General features: G+C 40.3%; 1 long non-coding RNA gene across 3 annotated transcripts in view; it reads right to left on the bottom strand.

The window, feature by feature from the left end:
- LOC120598607 (uncharacterized) overlaps positions 1–19,754 on the bottom strand; it is a 39,213-nt gene that overhangs the window by 11,734 nt on the left and 7,725 nt on the right. The window contains exon 4 of one of the 3 annotated variants that reach the window (XR_005651639.1): positions 3,594–4,798. The exons of 1 other annotated variant lie outside the window; for it this stretch is intronic. This is a non-coding gene — a long non-coding RNA (uncharacterized LOC120598607). Of the gene's footprint in view, positions 1–3,593; positions 4,799–15,518; positions 15,662–19,754 lie in introns of those variants that run through there. One more of the 3 variants, XR_005651638.1, reaches the window with a different exon arrangement.

Below are 19,754 nucleotides of genomic sequence, written 5' to 3' on the forward strand. Positions count from 1 at the left end.
GAGGGTTCCAGTTACGGGAGTGAGTAGGTAGAAGACAAGATCATTGGGAGAGAGGAGCTCAAGGAACCATGAGGTCATCTATTTGAAGGGTCATCTAAGTGTACATTGGAATCACTGAGAATGAAGAGATAGGCAAGGAAATTACACCGATTAAAATCAAAATAACAGCTTTATCGCTAACAAATGCTTTATTGGAGGATGTGATTTATATGTGTGACAATCATAGATCTTTCAGAACTAAACCCTAGAATTAGAATGATCCACACTCTCTGCCACAGGCAGCACTGAATTTACCGCATGCTCCCTACATGGAGGCTGATCTGTAAAATGTGTGGCTGAGAGTGTAGATCAGAAAGCAGGTTTTCTGTGGGCAGGCTAGCTCCTTAGAGGAGAGGGGCCTGCTCTACCCCAAACTCACCAGGAAGATAAGTCATTCCAGAAGAAGAAAGCCACACTGTCATACTGACTGATGCCCCTCCACATTCATGCAAAGCTACCCAGATTATTTGATGAAGCAAACACAATTTTAATACCAAATCCAATAAGTATAAACAAAAACTATATACATTTTGAAAATGCAAAAATTTGGGAAACAGAATTAAACATTATATATTGAATATAAAGAATATATAAAATATGGTACTTATTCAAAAATTCAAAATTATAGACATATTATAGGGATGTAAATGTATATTAATGAGTCACTAAAAGAGAATAGGATAATTTTAAGAGGTTCACATAAAAACATTAAAAGACAACAGAAAAGAAAGATACCAGTATCCAAAGTTATGCAAAGATATGTTTGACATGTTCACTTGAAAACCTAGAACAAAGCTGGCCTCAATGGTATTGAATATCATTTTGGAAATTTTGGGTAATACAAGATAAATAAAAATGAGATGAATAAATATTTCAAATGATCAGTCAAAAATATCTTTTTTTTTTTTTGGTCAATGACTGTATAAAAAGACAAAGAAATTAACTGGAAACTGCCTTGAAGTAATGAATAAACATAGGAAAATGTCAATTCTCCCAAAATTAATGTGTAGTTTTAACCTAATTCCAGTAAAAAGTACATAACAATTTTGCTTGAAACTCTATGAAATTTTAATAGAATTGATAAGAAATATAAATGGGTAGGAAGAGCAAAGAATATTTTGAGAAATAGGAGGAATGGGGTTGTCAGCTCTGAAAACATTTTAAAATAACAGGAAAATAGGATCCTAATACCAAAGTAACATTGAACATAGATATCAATTAAATAGAATATGTGATAAAGAAGTTAAAACCAAAGAAAAGTAGAATTTAATAAACCCTGTTGGGACAACTGATTACTATACTGGGGAGAATTATGTATGTGTTCCCACCATATCCCACCCCCCTGAGTTTTAAGTATAACTAAAGAATTAAACTTAAAGGAAAGAAAAATCACAGAAAAAGTAAGTATGAAAGAATGCTTCTTAGCTTTTTGGAGTGGTGAACACATTGTATGCTTGGAAGCAACAGAAGAAATGACAGAGAAAACAATTGATGAATTTAACTCTATAAAAAAGTTTACACTCTGTATAAACAAAATAATTAAAATAAGAAGACATGGGAAATACATTTGTAGTCCTCCTCCATACACCTACCAGAAATAGGGAAATATAATTATAAAAAGAGCTCTCTCACAGTGAAAAAAAAAAACTTATGGTATATTCATACAGTGGAATTCAATTTAACAATTAAATTAACCGGATCTTATAGTTTGTCAAATGGATAAATCTCAGCAATATTGTTTTAAAAGAATAAGTCTCAGAATGCTATTTGTTATATTTAAACACGTACAAATCAATACTCTGTGTGTGTCTGTGTATGTACTGTGGCACGATCAAAGACTAAAAATATTAAAATGTGCAAAGTATATAGTAACTATAAGTGGTTACCTTTCTGGAAGAGGGAGTGGGAAGTGTGACTCAGGAAGTTTATAAAGGAGCTCTACCTTTTCTAATATTTTCTGAAATAGTCCATAATAAAAAAAGAGGATTCACGAATTGCTAAGGAAAAAACACCAAAACTCCAAAATATTTATGTGAAAACAATACGAACAAACAATTCACAGGAAAGGAAATACACATATAGAAAGATGTATAGCCTCCTTAGTAATCAAAGAAGATAAAACTAAAATGAGATACCAATCACATTTATTAAATTAGTAAAAAAAAATGTAAAGACTTTGTCCCACATAGTCCAAAAGTTAGTATGCTGTTTTAAAATACTTATACAACATGTAGAATCTTAGATTTTTTGAGAAGATATGGCCATTTAGTGCAGGAACTTCAAGCAGTCTGACATTTTTCTTGTCTTTTTCTTTTCTTTACAGTTAAGATCATACTCTTCATCATTCCCGAATCTAAGGAGAAAATCTCTCTTTTAAAGAACTTCAGACTTCCTGAAAACAAAGAAGACTCACGAAAGTAGCTAAGGACAGAGTCTGCCCAAAATGTTTCCCAAATAACCAACTCCTTATCCTTAAATGTCCCTCAAATAAAACTTCTAATTCTCAAATAACCACTAAATTCTCAAAGTTTTCTTAAAACATTCAAGACAATTTACAATTCTGCAAATCAAATCCAGACTCTTATTGAGACCCCTCCTACCTACCCGTGAGTGTGACCGACTATGCACACACACACACACACCACCACACACACACACTAGTGTTTACTTTTGGTTTTTCATTTTTAAGGACTTGTCAGTCAAGAGAGAGTTCGTCTTTTGTGAAAGAGCATGCCTCTTCTATACAGGGATATACTTTAACCCCCCAGCGACTGTCATCAACACTTCGCTTTTTCCATTTGTTTTTAAAGAAAATGGTGGGGGGCATCCCTGGAAAAGAGATGTTAAAGCAGCAGGAGGCATTTTTATTTTTGTTTTTGTGTTTTCACAAGGGAGCCCTAAATATATTGAATTTCTTGCTCATCTCAGCTCCTAAAGCTATTTCTTTGGGATGCCATTCTACTGTGAGGTTTTTCACCCTCCCACACTTCCAAAGGTGGCTAAAAAGAGAGACAGCAAAGAAAAAGTTACACTTCCTTTAGAATCTAAATATTTGAGTTCCTGAGTAAACGGAGACATGTTTGTGTGACAGTTCTCACCAATTCATGCCTCACAGTGATTTCAAACTAAAATAAAAGGGAAATTGGCAGTTTGTGAGTTCAAAGATGTCTAAGAGAGAATGCCCAGAGCCTATATATTGATTTAACAGAGGAGGAGTCAGGATAGCAGGCTTAGGAACAAAGGAGTTAGCTGGAGTTAAGGCAAGCTGAAGCTGAACCAAGAGCTCAAAGTAGGTGATTCGCTTGGGCAAAACCTTTTCAGCTCAAGTAAGGATGTGGATGGCAGCATGGAATAATAAGAACCAATTCTCCCAGAGGCTGTACCATGGACCAGACACTATTCTAAGCACTTTACGTGAATTCACTCATTTAGTCTTCCTAAAAACCTATGAAGAAAATATCACTCCAATTTTATAGACAAAGAGACCAAGGTCCAGAGAAATTACATAACTTGCTCAAGACCACACAGCTAGGAAGCAGTAGAGCTGGACTTTCACCAGGCATTCCAGTTAGAAGCCATGTTAATAGCTCCTATGCTACAGTGCCAGATACTTGACCAGAAACCAGATGGGAAGAGGGGAAGCTTTATTGAATGTTCTAGGTGAATTATTCCCAGGTGTCTGTCAGTTTAGAGTAGGGAGTCAACACTTATGGCGCTTACTGTCTGCCTTCAGCTGTAAGGAACGCTGGGTCAACACAGCTGCCTAAAGCTTGTGCTCAGCTCTCCAGGGTCTCACACTCTAGTGGGATGGAAAGCTTAGTTGAACTCAGAGGATATGGTGGAGTACTGGCCTGTAAGTTCCAACTGCTAAAAATTTTAAAAATAAACATTTTATTTGAGAACAGTTTTAGATTTACAGAAAAATGGCAAAGATAGTACAGAGTTCTATACTCTCTGCAATCCAGTTTCCCGGTTACCGACATCTCATATTAGTGAGGTATATTTGTTACAATTAATGAACCAATATTGATACATTATTATTAACTAAAGTCCATACTTTATTCAGATTTCCCTGGTTCTTACCTAATGTCCTTTTTCTATTCCAGGTTCCTATCCAGGATACCATGTTACATTTAGTTGTCATTTCTCCTTAGGCTTCTCTTGGTTATGACAGTTTTTTCAGACTTTACTTGATTTTGATGACCTTGATAATTTTGAAGAGTGTTGGTATTTTGTAGAATATTTCTCAATTAAGATTTATATGATATTTTTCTCATGATTAGACTGGGGTTTTATGTTTTCTGGAAGAAGACCACAGAGTTGAAGTGCAATTTTCATCACATCATGTCAAGGGTACATGCGGTGAACATGGTTTTTCACTGTTGATGTTGACCTTGATCACCTTGCTGAGATAGTTTGTCAGATTTCCCCCCTTACTCTTCCCCCTCCCCTCTGCCACACTGTACTCTTTGGAAGGAAGTCTTTATGGACAGCCCGCACTTAAGGAGAGTATTTAGGAATTTTGTCAGACAGCTGTTAAGTCTTTGATAGCTTGAAATCAGCCAGGGTGGGAGTATTCACATCGCAGATTTTGGCATACTCTACAAATCTGGGTTCTTTTTGGAGAGCTGGGCTACCAGAATACACCATTGGATGTGTGTCTTGGGCTGAGTTGCAGGAGACGATGGGCGAGCAGGTAGAAAGGCATTTGGATCGAGGGGCTCACTGGGTGGAAGTGAAGAAGGCTGGGAGGCAGGTGCTGTGCTTAAAAGACATGGATTGGGATTAAAGAAGCTTGGCACAGGCATACAACCACCTAGGAACTTGACAGAAGTTATTATACAAAGGGTTTTAATAGAAACATGGCTGGGACCTGATGGACCAACCTTTGTGTTTTCATTTTCATAGTAGTAATAACTACCATTTATTGAGCGCCTCTTATGTACAAGATAATATATATAAATTGAATTCTCACAAATTTACAAGGTGGGTGTTGTCATCCTCATTTACAGATAATAAAACTGAGAGATTAAGTGACTTTTCTAAAAATACCACCAGCAAGCAGCAAAACTGGGACTAAACCTCCTGTGTAACTAACTCCAAAGCATGTATCCACTGGCCATGTTCTTCTGTTTCATTTATTTCCTCCTTCTCTGAGTAGTGCTTTACTCATCAGATCTGTCTCAAGATGGGGCGGTATGGTGATTGACAGGAAGTCTCCAGGAGTTGATCACAGATGACAGTGTGCTGCCATTTGCTATTCAGGACACTCTTGCAGGGTTCCTGTTCACAGAAGTGCATGAGTGCTGGGACAGGCGCCTCCCTGTATCTCGAGGTTTTATTCCAAGTCAGGCAAAGCACACTCACATTTTACTGTTTAGTTTCCCAGAACAAAGTCTTCTTTCTTAATAATGTTCTTTATTTTCTCCTGTGAATGTATTATTAAGGAGACAGAAATTATGACCCCCGCTTTTGCTCTGTGTCTCCACTCAGTTCTCTCTGGAGTGTCTTTCTGATTTAACTTGATGCGGTACTTCATTTGTTTTGAAGGTGATTGTTAAGAAACAGACTTATAAAAACTCGGTACTAAAATTAATCATTGGGATTTTGGTTATCTCTACAAAACTGTATAATCTATATGCATCCTGAACAAATACATATAAAAATGCAATATATTTCATTAAAATATTCAGATATAAAAATCACTTAGAGTTCACATAATATTTAAGGGAAACGAAATGTTACTTGACCTGTTTCTATTTAAGTCAGTCAGGGAGTTCAAAGATATCTTAGGGCGAATAATCTTAAAGAAGCTTTAAAAGGTTAGAGGGACCTGTTTGAATCACAAATAATATATTCTTTTAGCAAATTTCAGTTATCGTTTTCAACTAAGACCTCATTGGACTTATTCAATCTGGGCAATATTTAGGAATTGTTCTTAAATGATGTTAATGCTATTTTTACTTTCTTCTGACATCACTGAGACTGGTTTTAACAGTACAACTAGAGGTCGGGTGGTGCAAGAATTACATTCAAGCGAACTTGGCTTTATTTGGTCTACTTCCCTCCCCCTTCCAGCTCCCCAGTCCCAGCCCCAGCTGCCTCTTTTACTCAGAGATCTGGCCTGAGGTGATTAAACCAGGGACAGACATCTCACCCAATGCGGGTCAATTTATAGACCGGCTGAGCCAATCTTCCTCCCAAGAGCATTAACGTTTGGAGACAGAGAGACTGAGTCAGTCTGCTGATGGATGGAAATGGACCAAAAGTCATATGGAGTCAAAGCCGGAGTCAGTCCATATGCCAGCTGAAGTCATGAAGTGGTCAACCACAGGAAGCAGTGGAGAGCGGTGGGAGAACAGAGCCAAGGCACAGACACTCAGGGCAAGACGGGGAGGGAGAAGCCCTAGTTCTTTATTTCCTGGTCCAGACCCCTATGGCTAGATAATGCTGGTTTTCCAGTTCTGAATGCCTATGAGATTGTTTATTACTCATTTTATTTAGTTCTCTAGGTAGGTTTCTCTCACAATCCAACCGATTCTAGACAAAGATAACTCCATACACTAAATGTCGAGTTCAAGCTACAAAATAGCTCCCACCCCTTCAGCATCATGCCAACTCGCCCAGATTTCAAAGGTCCATGGAGTAGCACAGAGTAAGTCCAGGTGATAAGCAGGATTTAGGAAATGAGTAAAGAGCTTTATCATGTGTATAGCTTATAAATGCCCAACTTCCAGTTTGACATTTTCTGATAGCATTTCTCATTAGTCTTATTCACTTTAACTTCTGGGGGGCCATTGAGTATGTTCTCACAAGATCAGGGTTCTCAGCACCCTTAACATAGCCTCTGCCAAGTCATGAACGGCATCATTCCAACAAGGCGGTTCCCTCCTTTGCTGCTGATAGGTGATGGCAGAACTTTCTAGGGATGCCTACCTGAAACAAAGGTTCATTCATCCACTTAAATGCTTATTAGCTACTTGCTATGGCTACGTGCTAGGCAAAGTGCTAGGAATACAGTGAGGAGCTAAATAGTAAATCTCTTACCTGCATGGAATCATATCCTGGGGGTGAGTTGGGCACTTGTGGTGAACACTATGAAGAGCATAAGCTGGGCAGGCTTAGAGAGTGACTGGTGATGGTAGGGCTGGATGAGGAGGCTGCCTAGATGGGCTTGTCAATAAAGGCCTCTCAAAGGATGGAGAAAGAGCCAACCATAAAAAAATTTTAAAACTTGAGAAAAGGCATGCACAAAGGCCCTGTTGTGGGACTGAACTGGGAGAGATCAAGAAACTATGAGAAGGTAGAGTGGGTGGAGCACAATGAGAGAGCGTGAAACCTAAGATGAGGTAGGTAGGGACCAGATCTCAAAGGCCATGGTGGGGAGTTTGGATTTTAGATTATGTACCTGTCAACCTTTTTATCATAGGGTGATAATAATTACCCTTTCATTATATTTGTATTATGGTTTTCAAGGGCCTCATGTTTTGATAAATCTTTGTCTATTCTAATTAAGCAGATGTTATTGCTAATTATTCCTTCTGCCTATAAAACTTAGGGTATATAACTTAGAATATAACTTAGGGTAGTATACCAGCTTTTAAAGGCAAAGGAACAAGTTCTTAATTGATGTAAAAATGACAGTAAATTCTTTGATAATCTTCCTATTTCCCGTCCCTTTGAATCTGGGCTGGCCTGTGACCATTTCGATTAATGGAATGCAGCCCGAGTGATGCGATGCAAGTTTTGGGCTAAATCTTGAAGAGAGCTGGCAGTTTCTGCTTTGAGGTCTTTTGGAACTGTGAGCTTCCATGTAAGAAGTTTACTTACCCTTCTAGAGAGATGATATGGAGAGGCTCTGAAACTACATGGAGGAGAGGGGCCCAGCTGAGCTCAGCTTCTAGCTGTCCCCAACAAGGTGCCAGGCATGTGAATGAAGCCATCTTGGAGCCTCCAGAGCAGCCTGACTGCCAGCTGAATACTGCCCTAGGACCTGAGTTAATGCCACATGGAGAAGAAGTTCTGCCCACCCCCACCCCAAGACCTGCTTAAATTCCACATGATGTGAGATAAAATAAAACTGTTGGTTGAGTCAACAGCTGTCTAAATTTGGGAGTAGTTTGTTACACAGCAACAGATAGCCAGCATAGTTAGCATCTGCATTCTTAACGTGAATGACTAATGCATAATTTACATTCAGCTTTTTTAAAAATTGAAAGTAGTCCATATACTTTCCTTATCAGTGGGAGCCTCAGACAGGGCACCGCTGATTTATGGTCTCTCCCATATGTACCTTCTTGGTGCCATGCTATCCTATGTAATTTCCTTCTTCTTCTGATGTAGTAGTCTTATCTGGATTATTTATGCTCAAGTCTATTGATTGGACCCCCATAATCTCTTTCCCATTCCACCCCCTCCTCTCCTGTCCCACAGCCGCTGATCCTGTTAGGCCTCCTGGTCATGTGCTTGGACAACTGTAACACCTTCTAACTGTAGGGGCAGTGACTCTGTTCTGTTCACTGCCGTGGTTCAACATCTAGTGTTTGGCATCAGTATATGCTCAAAAGATATTTGCTGAATGAATGAATAAAATTTCCACTCCAGTCTTCAACCTGCCTCCTGCATCTCCATTATGCATCCCTGTCTTGCATGCTCCTGTCAGGATTATTGCTCTAAAACAGAGATAGTCATATCACTTACCGACTTAAAAATTCTTTTGTTAATTGATTCCCATTGCCAAAAGACCAAAACCCTCACATATAGCCCTCATGGGTCTTCCGAATTTGTTCCCAATCTGCCTTTAGGCTCATCTCCCGAACACTAAGCAGCCATTCTGAAACACCATTTCCTGAGACACCATGCACTCCCTCTGTTCACGCTTCGTTCTCCCAAACGGGATCTGCTCACCAGCCATCTTCTCAGTCGAGCCAGATATTATGCATTCCTCAAACCACAGCTCAAATGTCACCTCTCTTGCCTATTCCTGATACCACCTTCTCCATCTAGACACTCACCATCCCTTCTGAGCTTAATGTGCATTGTTCATACTGCTGCTATGGCCCATCCCATGGGATTACCCATTAGCTTGCATATGCCTCTCTCCTCCACAGGATGGCACACTTCCTGAGGGCACAGGGATTGCATCATATTCACCTTTGTGTCTTCAGTTCTTAACATGAAGGCATGTGTGAAATTAATAATGAACTAAAATCTACTAAGTCCTTGCAATATGCCAGGTATTTTATACAATTAGCTCTTTAATTTTCAAAATAATCATGGGAATTAGGTTATATTGTGGTTCCTTTTTTATAGTTGAGGGGGCTGAAGCTGAGAGAAGTTAAGTGAATTGCCTGGAGTTGCGCAGGTAGCAAACTATTGCAGAGTCCAGAGTTGAACCCAGGCAGCTTGACTTGATAGCCTGCAAGTAGAACCGTTACACACGCTGTGTCCCAGAGTAAACACTGACTATTTATTGGAATCTACTGAGGGAAAGACACTGCTGTCTGGGCCCAATCCCACAACACCTGAATCACTGGACCACTGAAGCACTGAACGTGGGCATAGGCATTTTTCAAAAGCCCCTCAGGACTGAGAATTCTGATGATAAGTATCACCTGGAACATTTGTTAAATATCTAGATCACCATGACTGTCTTCCAGAAAATTCTATTCAGTAGATTAAGATCGAAGCCCAACAATTCGTGGTTTAAGAACCACCCCAGGTAATTCTCATCTCAAAGGATATTTGGGAAATACTGCTAGAGGTCAGGGTTTTAAAGACATTTCAACAGGTCTTTAAACATTAACCCATCAATGATGATATAAAGACTATGTGGAAGATTTTTGGCTTTGTTATCACGTGGATGAGCCTTGAGATTTCACAGGCATTGCTTTTGAGGGGGACTGGGCTGGAGTAGCTGACAGCACTGCACAAGTACATATCTCTAAAACTGTCCACTGATAGTGCCTAACTTCGAAAACTAATATTTTGGCAGTACACAGAGTGGCAAAGCAGATAATGCAGTGAGACTCTGAGCGTCATCATCTTGATTTCTTTAGATAAAAACTTATAAAGTCCCTACTGTAAGGCAGCCATTTTGTCTGTCCCTGTGTCCCCGAAGAATTCACTCGATGTGCCCGTTCGATAGTCTCCTGTCTTATTAGTGACTCTCTGGAGTCTCAGACAGCTCATTTCTTAGCTATTTCATGATCATCATGTTGACCAATTTCATTTTATGCCTTCTAACGGTTGCACTTACTGAACTTTCCCAAGATTCAGAGGAAAACGCCTTATCTCTCACACGCAATGCATATCATTTGACTCCTGCAACCAAGAAAAATCTCCCCTTTGCTGCTTTCTTCTCCTCATGCCCCCCTCACCAAAAAAGAAAAAAAAAAAAAGGTCCCGAGTCTATTTGTGGACAAATGTTCCAGTTCTAGAATTTACCCTGCCAGAATAATCTTCCTAATGGGAAATCTAGTGGGGCCTCCCACTGACAGAGGAGACCACCCCATCTGCAGCTAGGGACGCGAGACACGCCCAGCCCAGATGTAGGCAGATGCAGCAGATCAGGGCTTGATGTATATTCATTGCTTATTTAATATTCGAGCATCTTTTTCTAAAGATATTTCTATTGAACTCACTTGTGGTGTTACCATCTGGAAAATATCAAGCCTCACCCCACTGAGGTAAACCCCTATTGCGTATTTTTTCCCTTTAATGTGAGCCCAGTGGGCATGGAGCATGTACCTCTCTCTGTTGAGAAGTTTCTCGCCAAGGCAGCTCTCAAACATATGCCCCTCTCTAAATAAATCAGTCTTGTATAGACTCATTACCAGCACATCCTAATTGATGCTAATGGAATGTTTAAATGGGGCTCTAGGAGCCTCCATGACTTCTTAATGTGAGGTCCTTTTTACATTTTAAAGTGGTGAATTGGGGTTTTAAGAGAGAACAAGCTGTCTAAACACTCATTTCGTTACAACCAGTTTTTAAATTAGGCCAAATCTTCTCCCAAGGTCTAGAAGCAGACTTGTGTCTAAACCTACAAATAAAGTGTTAACTCAATTCTAAGGATGTAGGCCAACAGGGCAAGCAGTGTGCTATAGACAGCCTAACTAATGGAAACTGAATAACCATCCATGTGTGACAAGAGGGATAGTTTAAAGTTTATATTTGGGTGGGGAGAATACTCATATTTTTCTCAGTAGCTTTACTATCTTTGTGTTTTGAAAAGTGTTAATAAAATTAATTTCTGTTCTCTGGGTGTTCATAAACTGCTAGTGTGGGGAATTTCTCAGATGCAGTTTAGATGACAAATGAAAACTGAGTCTCGATTTTTAAGTTTGATGCAGATAAGGCAAAAGTGGATAAAATTTCCGAAACACTTGCTACGTGCCAGGCAATGTGGTAACCAGAGAGAATAAGAGACCCCTACCTTCCTTACACTGTCTAGCACACTGAGTTCACCTTACGCAGAGATGATATGGGGCAATAAACTCATTTTCTTCTATGCTTAATAAACATAGCATAGAGCAGGAGTCCCCAGTCCCTGGACAGGTACCTGTTAGGAACAGAGCTGCACAGCAGGAGGTGAGCAGTGGGCCAGCAAGCGAAGCTTCATCTGTATTTGCTGCCGCTCCCCAGCGCTAGCATCACCGCCTCAGCTCCACCTCAGATCATCAGGCATTAGATTCTCACAGGAGCACTGGTCCCCAGTGCCAAAATGTTTGGGGACTGCTGGCATGGAGGTATTGAAAAAAGTGATTCTAGGTAAAAAGGACAAAAGTGAGATTGAGTTAGGAAGGAGGAAAAGAGACAAACCTATTCTACTTTTGACCTGAATTACCATGGAGAGGACATAGTGAAGCTGATCTGAAGTAGCTGACTCTCACAAGAATGATTCTTGGAAGGCATTCTCTTCTCCACCAGTGTGGCCTTGAATTTCAAAGTTAACCCTACAAGAGAGTACGACAGGGTTGCCTACTCAGAGGCCCTGGCAAGATAGGGGTCAGTGCTCAAAGTTGTTGAGTAATGTCCTTACACTTTAATTCTCATTGGACCACAGACTTCGCTGCTGTACCTTTCCAGCTCCCCTTGTGAGGCTTCTTCCACGTCATCACATGCTCATTGTTTCTGTCATCTGCAATGGCATGGTGCTCTTCTTCAGGCCATTTGATGGTTCATCTGATATAGCGCTTGGCAACGATTTACCACACAGCATGAAATCACGTCAAAAATCATTTTGTTGACATAAGGACTGAGATAATGTTAGAATCCAGATGTGATATTGTCATCTATTTGTCATATATAAATGTGGTGGCAGAATTCTTATGTTTTGCCTGCTGTCTCTAAGATAATCAGACATATCAAATGGAAAAGTATTGTCCTAGCACAGGTGGTCCTAGCACAGATTTTGGACATTTCTGAGTATTGGCATAAAATAATGTTTCTCAAAAGGAAGTGACCCAAGTGAGACTATCACATGCATTTCTCCTTTCTTTTAGCCAAAAGAGGTTTTGTTGGAAATGAGATTTTCACCAGGAGGCTTTTCTTTCTGTTCATGAACACACGACACTGAGCAAACAATTTGGGGTTTGTATGCATCAGGGAAGGTGCTGAGTGTCTGGACAGAGAGAGGTCTGAGCCACTCTTGCTCCTGCACTCAAAGGCCTGGCAGATGTGAGTGTGAGTGTGTGTGAGTAGGGTGACTGCTAAGTCAGCAGGGCATGACCTCGGAGTGGAAAATCTTGGAACAGAGGTCTGTACAAGTGCACTGGAGGGTCCTAGGAGGGTACTGATGCTACCCAAGAGAGATCAAGGAAGAGTCAAAGACGAGGCTTTTATATATTAACCTTGTGTCCTACAACACTGCTAGACTCACTTATTAGTTTCAGGAAATTTATAGATTCTTTGGGCTTGTCTATAGATGATCATGTCATCTTCAAAACAAAGTTTTATTTCTTCCTTCCCAATCTATATACCTTTTATTTCTTTTTCTTGTCTTTTCACATTAGCTGGGACTTCCAACATGGTGTTGAAAAAGAGTGGCAAGAGGGGACATCCTTGCCTTGTTCCTGATCATAGTGGCAAAGCTTCAACTTTCTTACCTTTATGTATGATGTAGGTTTTTTGTATACTTTTTTAAAAAATCAAGTATATGAAATTTCCCTCTATTCCTAGTTTGCTTAGAGATTTATTATTAATGGGTGTTGAATTTTGTCAAATGTTTTCCCGTATCTATTCACATGATCATGTGATATTTTTTCTTTAGCTTGTTGATGTGATGAATTACGTTAATTTTTGAATGTTGAATCAGTCTTGCATATTTGGAATAACTCCCACTTTATCATGGTATATAATTCTTTCTGTACATTGTTGGACTTGATTTGCTAATATTTTGTTAAGGATTTTTCGCATCTACGTTCTTGAGAGAGATTAGTCTGTTGTTTTCCTTTCCTGTAATGTCTTTGTCTGGTTTGGGTATTATGGATAATGGTGGCCTCAGAACGAGTTAGGAAGCATTCTCTCTGCTTTGATCTTCTGGAAGAGATTGTGGAGAATCAGTATCGTTTCTTCCTTAAATGTTTGGTAGACTTCACCAGTGAGACATCCGAGCCTGATGCTTTCTTTTTTTGGAACTTCATTATTTATTTAATTTCTTTAATAGATACAAGCTTACTTGGATTACCTGTTTCTCCTTCTGTAAGTTTTCTTAATTTGTACCTTTCAAGGAATTGGTCCATTGTATCTAAGTCATTAAATTTGTGGGCATGGAGTTGTTTGTATTATTCCTTGGTTATTCTTTAAATGTTCATGGGATCAGCTGTGATCATGAGTCTTTTATTCTTAATATTAGTAATTTTTGTCTTCTCTCTTTTTTTTCTTGGCTAGGCTGGCTATATTATTTTCCCCTCCAAAGAACCAGTCTTTGGTTTTGTTAATTTTCTATATGTTTTTCTGTTTCAGATTTAATGTCTATCTTCTCTAATTTTTATTATTACTTTTATTTCTTTTGGTTTAGATTGCTCTTCTTTCTCTAGTTTCCTCAAAAATGAGGCTTTGGGACACTTAAGCTGGGTATGCTAGTCTGAATCCTCTGAGAAGCAGACACCAAGATGGAACAAAACACCTTGATTAGAGAAAATGTCTGTGGATGGGGATGGGGAAGGAGCTGAAGGAGGCTGAGAGAAGCCATCAGACCACTGCACAAGTCTGACCTGGGGTAAAGTAGAGCGGGAGGGCAGGCTGGGTTCAGTCTAAGGAAAGTTCAGCAAGGCCATCACAGTCTTCAAGCCGAAGTTGGCTGTCAGAAAGTTCTGTGTCTCCTAGAAAGGGCCTGCATTAATTTTCTACCAGGCTCTTTCAGTAGCTGCAAGCATCCTGTGGGAAGCGTGGCTGTAGTGCACACACTGCAGTGGATTTCAGAGCATACCCACTGGGGCCCCGGTCAGTTACATATCCTGCAGTGGGAGGTCTGAGAGGTGCATTTCATGGCCACCTCACAAAAGTTTTGAAAGGGGGAGAGAAGAAGGCAGAGACACCCAGAAGCATAAAAGAATTTAGTACATTTGAAATAAGTAATCCTGTTGGTTGGAGATCAGGCTAAGTGGTAGGAGGGACAAGAGATTAGTGTGAGGTAGGCCTCAGAGAGCAGCCAGCGCTGAGATCTAGTGATAGGCATTGTGGGCCATGCTGAAATTTTGGATTCTTTCTGGAAAGTAAAGAAGAGCTATCAATCAATTCTAAGCAAGAGAGTGATAAGATTAGATGAGATCAGTTATAGGAAGAGGATTCTGGTGGCAGCATGGAAGATAGAGTGGGGGCAGAGAGTGGCGGTCAGGGAGACTAGTGATGAGAGGAGGCCTTGGTCTAATGAGAGATGATGAGGGCCTGAACCAGGGCCAGAAGTGATGCCGTGGGCCAAGATCCAGGAGTTCCTTAGGAGGTAGGATTGATATGACCTGGGTGCAGGACAGGAAAAGTATAAAATGATTCCCCAGACATTTGACTTACGGGATCAAGAGGTGGGGGAGAAACAGTCTTCCAGCAACAGCCCAAACCCAAATCAGGCCGTCCAATGGCTCCCGTAACTATAGAATAAAGTCAAGTTTCTTAAACCGACACTGTGCACCTCTGCCAGCCTCATTCCTCACACTCCCTCCCTGTCTCACAACACGAGCCAGAAATAACTTGCAGCGCCTCAAACAATCTTAGTTAATTCTCGCCATCTTCTTTGCCTGAATTCTCCCCTCTTCCCTAGAAATCATTTATCTTCTGCTTTGTGCAGTACCTTCTGAGGCTCAAATGCATTCTGGGCGTTGCTGGGTTAATGTTTGTTTATGGGAACATAGGGCCAGCAATCCTTTCTCTATTGAAATAACATTTACCACTTGTAACTGTCCCCCCGCCGCCCCCCCTAAATGGAAAGCCTTTTATGTGATGAAGTCACAGCACGTTCCAGTGAAATGAGCCTCCAGGATTTTCTTAGCAACTTCAGTGGCAGAGTCCAGTAAAGAATTACTTTCTGTTATCACTCCTGGTTTTAGTTGCCTCTTGGCTGTTCCGTCTCCCTAGCAGGGCTGGAGCAGCTTCATTCGGGTTCTGTGTCAGCTTGTTCTCACTATATCAAGGTCAAAATAAAATGCATATTTTCACTTACAAAATAGCCATTCACACCATAGCCTTATAAATCTCTGACTGGGGCCCTACTACATGCCTGGAAGGAGCAAAAGGTTTCGAAAGGTAGCCAAGCACTTAGTTGAGCAACATTGTGTATTTCAACTTCTCTTCCCAAACAGAGCGGAATAGAATGTGTGACAAGAATAGTGTAGCTTTGGATAAGACGGCTTTGAGAAACGCTGTGAGAAAACTATTAATTCAATCCAGAAGTGAACTCTCATGGTCAGTTGACCATAGTTTGGGAATCATCAGTTTCAAAAGAATTCTTAGGAATGGTACCCGAGTAACACTGACTTCATCTACCTCCTTTTATTGTTCGTTTTTGCTGTTGTTGTTATTATTGTTAGTTTGTTGTTTGCTTTTTGTTTGGTTTGGTTTGGTTTTTGTTCTTCTGTGAAATGAAGTTAATAGCGTGAGTCACCGACCTGGCTCTGAGTAAAGAGAACTAAGGAGGAATGAAAAAATTAGGCTTGTAATGCACTGATGAAAATTGAATGAAAAATGCTGTATGAGATCATGCCTAGGTGGGTGAACTAAAAAGGTACAATTTTTCCATTTGGCATTTTTTCGTTGTGAGTGTCACCTTCTGGTGTATCTTCCCCATTGACAATGACCCTTCTTACCGAGGGTCCTGATGAGATCTATAGGGTTGGGCTCCTGGCAACTATATTTATAGGACATAATTCTGACTCCCATCTCCCACCCCACAGGGATCTTTTTTATTCTCTCATGTATCCCAAGCACCCACAACAGTGCCTGGAATATAGGAAGTGTTCAATAAATATTTGTTGAATTGATGATCCTGGGATGCAAACTAATGAATTCTTCCTGTGCCTGAGGCTGGAACTATAACTTGTGTACTCTGAAGCTGTGGGCAGCCTCACCTCATCATGGAGACTGAAGAGCAGGGGATGGTGGAGACCAAGGAGACTTGGAGAGAGATCTGACGTGCAAGAGCTTGGGCTAGCTCCCATTGATTGTCTAGTTCCTGCTCTCAGGCCTTTCAAGACCAAGCTGCAAACCACTATCTTTGAATAAATTCCTTCATCTATGCTTCAGCTAGTTCCAAGGTGTTAGCCCAATGCAATATAGAAAACTTGGAAGCTGACATGGCAAAAGTCTAGGTGTAATTAACAGAAAAGTGGGTCACTCATTACCAGCAGCCCTGAAGCTAAGATGGGTTGTGACCTCTGGGAAATTCTCAGCGAGCTAGCCATAGCTCACCCCTTTCTCACCTGTTTGAACGCAGAGGTATGTTCTGGCAGTGACCAGTGACATGATGCTGGTTTAACATCGTTGGGAGCATGAAATGGTTAAATAATAAAATCCCAGTTTCCACAGAGACAGTTGATAATGTTATACAGGAAATATTACAGAGCCCATATTGGCACTCTAAAAGCATGGTCTCAAGTGGAAAACTTTTTTTCTCTCACCACAAAGTAGAAGCAAATAAACATCATTTCTCGGTGCCATAGCTCCATGGAGACACCAAGATCACAGCACAGCATATTTGCAGCAGGAAGTTAGACAAGAAGCTGCAATACCATACATACAAACTGTGGACCCGCTAATCAGTAATTGGCGGCCAACTTCTCTGCAAAGTATATCAGAAGTGGAGGGAACTTTCTAAGTTCTGTGCAATTAAGAATTAATTTATAGAGATACAGTTGATGAAGTCGTGGTATTTCAACTGAACTTTGAGCACTTACAAGACAACTCATAATTTTTGGCAGTTACTATTAAATACACCATTAAAAGGAAGCACATATTGGTGTGGAAAACAAAAAATTCAGATGACAAAAGAAAATTCCAGACAATTAGGATCAAGACATTTCCCTTAGCCATGCCTGGCTTAGAATTTCACCGATAGCAATGAGGAGCCATATTAGTGGCTGTTTTTGCTAAGTTCTGCTGCAGTGTCAAGCAACTTGGCCGTCTAAGGACATACAGCAGCCAAGGATTATTTCTCACTTCTGGAACCTGTCTGCTGCAGTCTGTGCTGCAGCTCTATCGCCTGTCTTCCCCACATGGGACCAGACTAAAGGAGCAGTGCCACTCTGCACATTGCTCACATACAGAGGGAACAGAGAGGGCAGAACCCTCTATCTTGGTGGTGGTGGTGGCACCACCACTTCCTGACTGACTACATTTCACTGGCCAAAACAGGTCACATGGCCAAGCCCGCCTGCCATGGGGCAGGAATTTCAATCTCCCGGGGATAACCGCTAGAGTGGGGCTGAGTCAGGAGGTGCAGTGAATCTTTTGACGATAATACAATTTAGCAGGGATTAGATATATTTCCAGAACCACATTCTCTATTAATGGCAGTCTGACCTATATAATTATGCTGAAGTTAATTGTACAGTAAACAGTTTATGATCGCAATCTATATGTGGGCTTGGTCATTTCTAATTATTTCTTTTGTGGCTTATCAAAATGTGGGTATTAAAGGCTCCCTCAGGTATTAATAAAAACCACTGGATGGACCGGATCAACCCCAACTGGCAACTGCGGGCAGGATTCTGACAGTGGAGAAATGACTTCAATAGGATCCCTCAGAGACATGTTTTTCAAAATCCTCAAATTTCTGGGCTCCATTCTAGATATAATGAGTCTAGGTCTCTAGGGGCAGGGCCTGGGGATCTGCATTTAACCAGCCTTCCGAGTGATTCTGACCCTTGAGAATTGGCACCTCAGAGAATCCACCCTTACCTGGGCTCATTCCTGTCAGAGAGCAGTACACGGACGCCTAGGCCATCCGTTGCCGTCCTGTTATGCAGCAGCCTATGTGCTGTGGATCCAAGCCAGGACTTGGAATTTCCTGGGAAGCCAGGGAGGAGGAGGTACTTTTTATGAAATGCTTTTTAGTGAGGGCCTCTACTCTCCCTTCAAATACATTTCAGTTTATATAGTTCACTATTTTTCTCATAAATCAACATCTGTGAATCATTTGTTATTTGTCTATTTTTAGAAATGAGACTACATTGAACAACATTTCTCGTAAAAAATCCTCTTATAATAGTCACAATTGTTCTAAAACATGTATTCTAACTGCTTTTCCTCAACAATGTACACTTAGAACAAAATCTGTGATGAAAGCTTAACTGTGCATTTCCAAAACTTATTTTTGGAGGTTTACATGTTGTTAAATATTTCAGTTATTGATCCCTAAAATGAAAAATAAAATTTAAAAGTTTATATTCTGACTGGGCTCTGCCTATGATTTTCCAGGCTGCTTTAAAGAGACAGACAGCAGTTTTCCATGTGGCATGATTTGGTGTGAGTTCCATTGCAATGACCTTTGCTGCTGCCTGGGTCATTAAATTCATGCTTCCAACTAAAAGTTTCCTGGCCTCACTGCACCTTAACTGGCCTGGTCTAGCACCCTGGTGACATAAACTGCCAGCTCACCTTAGTGCAGTTCAGCTAAAAGGAGTTTTGTTAGGCTGCTCTGCTCTCCCATGGATTCCAAGGCCATCACTGGGTTCCAGAAGAGAAGACATTTAGGTACCAACTCTTTCAAGGTCTATTCTGTTGTCCAACCCACACTTTATATGAATTACTTTTTAAATGTGGTTGAGCAAGTGAGTTGATGATATTAAGATCTCAAATGTTATTTTTGAGTTATTTCTGTCTTTCTGAAGTCATGTCTATAGTTAAAGTGAGGAAGAGACAATTTACTACAGAATTCATTTGAAAGGAAGAAAAGAAGAGAGGGAAAGAGAGAAGGAAAGGAGGAGGAGGAAAGATTTTTTTTTTTTTACTAATTGAATACTTTATTGAACACATAAAATACCAAAAAAATGCATTCAAATGCTTTCTAAAAAGTCAATTTTAAAAGCCCTTCTATTGAGGCTAATGACAAATACAATAAAGGCAGATATGCTACTTCAACGTAATTGGCCAATTTTATACAGCACTTTATGTTTGAGTCTACAAGTATATTATTAACTGACAGAGAACATCTGATATGCACATTTCTATAAAACTAGGAAATAAATTTCTGAGAAAGGAAGATTTTTGTAGACCTCATC

Source organism: Pteropus medius, unplaced genomic scaffold (genome assembly GCF_902729225.1).
Source record: "Pteropus medius unplaced genomic scaffold, Ma_sr-lr_union100, whole genome shotgun sequence".
Lineage (NCBI taxonomy): Eukaryota > Metazoa > Chordata > Mammalia > Chiroptera > Pteropodidae > Pteropus > Pteropus medius.